The sequence below is a fragment of the Crocodylus porosus genome, unplaced genomic scaffold (genome assembly GCF_001723895.1).
Source record: "Crocodylus porosus isolate Cpor-Errol unplaced genomic scaffold, CroPor_comp1, whole genome shotgun sequence".
Lineage (NCBI taxonomy): Eukaryota > Metazoa > Chordata > Crocodylia > Crocodylidae > Crocodylus > Crocodylus porosus.
Genome location: NW_017728906.1, coordinates 188,442,062 through 188,447,236, shown reverse-complemented (window position 1 = coordinate 188,447,236; position 5,175 = coordinate 188,442,062). Strand labels below are relative to the sequence as shown.

At 45.3% G+C, this 5,175-nt stretch overlaps 1 protein-coding gene across 5 annotated transcripts in view; it reads right to left on the bottom strand.

Moving 5' to 3' along the window:
- Nucleotides 1–4,278, bottom strand: part of NOX4 (NADPH oxidase 4) — a 196,371-nt gene extending 192,093 nt beyond the window's left edge. For 2 of the 5 annotated variants that reach the window (XM_019530362.1, XM_019530363.1), the window contains exon 1: nucleotides 3,279–4,269. The gene's annotated coding sequence lies outside the window, so the exon portion shown is untranslated. Of the gene's footprint in view, nucleotides 1–3,278 lie in introns of all 5 variants that reach the window. The other 3 variants (XM_019530359.1, XM_019530361.1, XM_019530364.1) reach the window with 2 other exon arrangements.
- Nucleotides 4,279–5,175: the final 897 nt, after the last annotated feature.

Below are 5,175 nucleotides of genomic sequence, written 5' to 3'. Positions count from 1 at the left end.
AAGGAAATGAGATTGGTCAAGCAAGACCTACCCGCAATAAACCCGTGCTGGCTATTCCTCAGGACGTTGGCATCAGCCAGTCCATTAAGGATGGCCTCTTTAATAAACTTTTCTAAGACCTTCCCTGGGATAGAGGTCAGGCTGATACAGGTCCAACAAGTATATTCCCCTACTGGGATGTCTTTGACCTTCACATGTTATGACTGGACACGTTTGGCCTGAGTCAGAGTCTACGAGCCTATCGACCCAGGCCTCTCAAATCTTTATAGGGACCACATAGCTCCTCACATGAGGGTTTCCCACCCCCTTGTTAAATGAGGTAAGCCAATGAATGCCCACAGTCTATCTGGGAGCAGTCTCAAGCCTGGTGCCCCTTTTCCTCATACTGGAAGCAGGTTAGTTGGGTTTCTGGCCTTCTGCACAGACTGTGGTGTTTCCCTAGGGGTACCAGGGTCCTGACAGGGTAAGTTTCAGACCCCTCCCCGAGCTGGGGTCAGGGAGGTGACAGGCTGCTGCTTGGTAAATCACCCTGCATGTCATCCCTACAGACACCTTGCACCCACTAAGCTTTCCCCTACCACTTAGTGGCCAACTCCCCCAGAGATCCCAACACTCAAGTTCCACCCCCAGAAAGTCCTCTACCCTCCTAATGGCTTCCTCTAGCATTGCCATGTCAAGGTGGTACACCTACTTGTGCATCTCCACCAGGAGGACAGCACAAAATAGCTCCAGTGACACCAGTTCCAAAGTCTCCCCTGCTAATTGGGTATCTGGGTGTAGCTGCTGGGTACATAAATCCTTTAGTCTTAGTCATAGCTTGGGGATGGGTGTGGAGGTCCTAGGCCTTGGTTCTAAACCACCACCAATAGGTATCTTCAGTGAGGTCCGGCCAATTGAGAATTTCTACTTTAAGCATCTTATAGTCCTGAACCACTTCTGACCCCAAGGCAGGATAAGCACCTTGCGCTTCCCCCATAAAAAGAGGGGCCACCCACATGGTGTTAGTGTCCTGGGCCCACTGGTAAACCTCCACCACATGTTCAAGCATAACCAAGAAGGCTTCTAGGTCATGAGCCAGCCCCCTCTCAGTCAAAAACCAGGCTCACTCCTGAGATGCACAGGGTCCCCACCCCCTTGGCCAAGGTTCCTCTGCCATACCATTTGCTGCTGTAAGAAATCCTGCTATTGCAGCTTCAGGTCTCTTTGAATTGCTGCTGCTGGAGATAGTTAAGTTGCTCTGTTGCAGCTGGAGCTGCTACAAGACAGCCTCCTTTTCCACCTTGGGAGAGAGGTTCAGACTGCCCATGTTCTCCACCAGCTGCAGCTTACCACCTAGCTATCCTGGCTCTGCCAGGCTCAAATAAGTACCTGAAGCCTTGAGCTAACCCCCAGGGCCAGATTATCTGCCCCCCACTGCAGTCTGTCTCTGGGCTTCACAACAAAAACAATAATGTCCTGGGTTCTTCCACACGACGGAGCACAGCAGAAAACATGAAGTCCAAAACAAGTTCAAGCCCTGGGTTAAACTGCACCACAAAGTGCAACATGAAGTGCTAACTGTCCACCATGAACATCCAGCAGCCTGGGTTAGCTCATGCCCTGTACTCTTTTACTCCTTGGAGAGACCTGCCCTTTACACAGGCAATTCCCCCTCCAGGTCTTCTCTCACTTCCTCTTCCTGTTTGCTTTTATTTCTGAGTCAGCCGTCAACTTCCTCTCATTTACTAATTGACTGAGCCAGCTGCAGCCCCTTAGGTGGGCAGCCTGCTAACCAGCTGGCTAATTGTTCCAGGCTAGAAGCCTGCAGCTTGTTACAGTACCCTTTAAGGTGTGACATTTGGTGGTGTTTTCTTCTGAAACAGGATCTTTACATTTGTTTCATACCACGGGACAAAGTCTGTCTTCACTCTATCTTAAAGCCCCAAATGGCTCTAAGATCTCCCCAGTGTGTATTGCTGTAGCTGTTTTAGTCTTGAGATGAGAGCTACTGCTGCTATAAAGTAATGTATTTACGTAGCTTTTCTGGAGTTGTACCAGTTTACAATAATTATTCATTTACATTATGTCTAAGTATTTTGTACTGCAGTGTTGTGGTTTTATGTTATTGTAAAATATTGTTTTAGTTTAAATATAACCAAGTTTAATATGTGTTTGTTCTGCCGTATCTTGTCTGTGTCTTAATCTGAAAAGAAACAAACCAGCACGTAGGCAGGAAAGCTCCTTTGCTTAAACCTTTTGTCGAGACCCCCTGCTGTTTACTGTAAACAAGAAACCTGGCTTCTTGTCATGTAAACAGGGGAAATCAGACCCCTAGCCTACCTGACTAACTGAGCAGTGTTCTTTCTTTAAAATGAATTGGTTAAGAGGAAAAAACTGAAAGACCAGGCAACCCCTGATGTCACACCAGGTACATAGGAAGAGGAGCATTTAGCCTAAGGGAGGGAGAAGCCAATGTGGAAGCGGGGGCGGGGCAATGATCCCTGGAGCAAACCACGAGGATTAAAGCCTGGTAAAGCTTTGAGTCAGGGTAGACCTGGTCCTTTTGTTGTTCTTACTGTTTTTTCGTTTCAACCTAGCTGGGTAGCTGAGCCCATCTGCAGTTCAGGCCTAGCCAGGCTAGGCCTGGTGCTCCTCTTTTGAGTTCTTTTGCAGTTTTCTGCCCCCGCAGAGCTGGGGGTTAGGACTAGGAATTTGGGGGGTGCAGTATGCTGACTGAAGCAACAAGTCGCCCCCTCAAAGCCACTGTGGACATGGAGATTAGCACCCTACAGCTTCGCAGGGAGCAACAAGAAGCCCCTTGCACTGCAGAAGGATCTTTGCTCATTAGCTGCTCCCAATTAGCAGGGGAGACTTGAGACACAGCAAACTCCTAGAAGCAGCTCATAGGACGCGCCTGCTGAGTAGCAGGTATAGGGGCAAAGGCCCACGGAAATAACTCTTTGGGTGAGCCCCTACATCTCTGACTGCCTGGTCAAGGGTAGAGTCTCTCCAAAAGGGGTGCAGAGACTACAGACTATGCTTGGTAATTAAGAGTGTTTGAATTGCATTTTGTGTTTCCTTTGCTTCCTTTGCCTTTGTTTACTGCAAAAACCTATCCTTTTGTGTTTACACTGCTTGTGAGGAGGGAGTTTTGTTTATGTGGGACACCCCAGCCAAATTCAGTGATCCCAGATTTTTAGATGGGAGCTCAAGCTATAGCAAAATGTATTGGGTACCCTGAAATTTGAACCCGGCCCCTGTTGCTGCCAGCCAGTGCCCAGCTGAAAGGTAACACTTACCAGCTCTAGTCCTGGACCAGGACTGTTATGGTAGGCACAGACCAAAAAGACAGTCTTGCCCCAGAGATCTTACAATCTAGACATAAGATAAAAGACAGCAGATGAGGTTTGTATTCTTGATTCTTAAAGGAATAGCAAATCTAGCAACAAACTATTAGAAAAACACTTCGTTAAATCTACCTACGTAGCACTGCAAGCCTTGCTTCTTATCACAGTCCCTCTGCCAACTCATTCATCCCAATTTTCCCTGTTTCATTCTTTGCTACAAGTATTCCAAAATATAAGATGAGGTCATGGATCGTTTTGTCCTCAAATAACCTCCCATGCATTCCTAACTTAAACAAGAAAAGACAAAAGAGCAACTCCAGTGCACAGCCTTTAATTGTTCGATGCACTGGAATGTAAGTAAATAACGTGAGGAAAGCATGTAAAATAAAATACAGCTGCAGCATAGTCTGTGACAAATTTTGGGGAACTATTAACTTGCATTCATTTGTCCCACTGTTTATAAGCCTTCCTTTGGGCTTGTGTGTTTCCTACAGAAATGGCCCACACACTGAGCGAAAGTTAAGATGCAATATCTTGCAGCCCTTTAAAGGGTTAAGGCTCAGTTCAACTTCAGACAAATTCGGTGAGTCTTTTGATAGATTCTAAAGTAAGTAGGACCTGGAAGTTAGGACAGGAGATAAAAGGCATGATTGAATTCTACTGTTATACAATAAAAAAAAGAAGATATTTTAAAGCGGAAGGGACAGTTACCATCTAATTTGACTTCCTGTACAATGCAGACTAGAAAACCTCGTCCAGTTATTTCTACATTGATCCAATAACTTCTGTTCAAGCTGTAGCATATGTTTTAGGTAGCTAGTCTTCATTTAAAAAGTAACCAGCCATGGAAAATCCACAACTGATTTAGGTAAGTTTTCTATGGCAAATTATACGTATTTTTTAAAGTTATTTCTAGCCTGAGTTGGTATAGCAGTACTGTCTTAGCATTGGATCTCATTCATAGATTCATAGATTGTAAGGCTGGAAGGGACCTTGGAAGATCTTTGGGTCCAGCAGGAAAGATAACTGGAGGTCAGGTGACCCCAGCAAGGTGACTCTCTAGTCTCCTTCTGAAGATTTCCAAGGTAAGTGATTGTACCACCTCTGGAGGGAGCTTATTCCACAGTCTGGATACCTTGACTGTAAAGAAGTTTTTTCTAATGTTGAGCCTGAATCGATGTTCCAGGAGTTTGTCGCCATTATTCCTGGTTTTCCACTCTGGTGCCCTGGTGAAAAGTTGCTCACCAAGCCCTTGATGTACTCCCCTAGTGTAGTGGTAAGCTGCTACCAGGTCCCCTCTCAGCCTTCTTTTCCTCATTGATGTAACAGCAAAAGGTATAAGGAGTGTCTATTGTCAGAAATCTCTTTCCTGCTGACCATGATCAAGTCATTTCTTAGCCTCCTCTATTCATTTTCTAACTTACTAGCAAAACTACACAGTCAACTTCAACACAAGACATAATGCCCTAACCTGCCACAGGTAGAGCAGGCAGCCACTGTGCCCAACATCCTAACTTCTGCAAAGGTTATTTAAATAAATTAAACATAGAATTTCTTTTAAGTTTCTTGATCTATGGCAGGTTTGCTAGACCATAAATCATTCTTGCAGATCTTTTCTGAACCCTTCCCAAGTTTTCAACTTCCTTTCAAAGTGCAGACACCAAATCTGAACACAGCGTTTCAGCAAGGGTCTCACTAATGGCATATGCTAATGAAATATCACCTCCTTGCTTCTGCTTGGTATTCCTTTGCTTATAGGGTAGACCCTCTATTATAAGGTTTGCCATCTTGTCTGTAAGCATTACCTTGGAAGCTCATTTTCAATTGTTACCTTTTTCAGGGCTTGGGC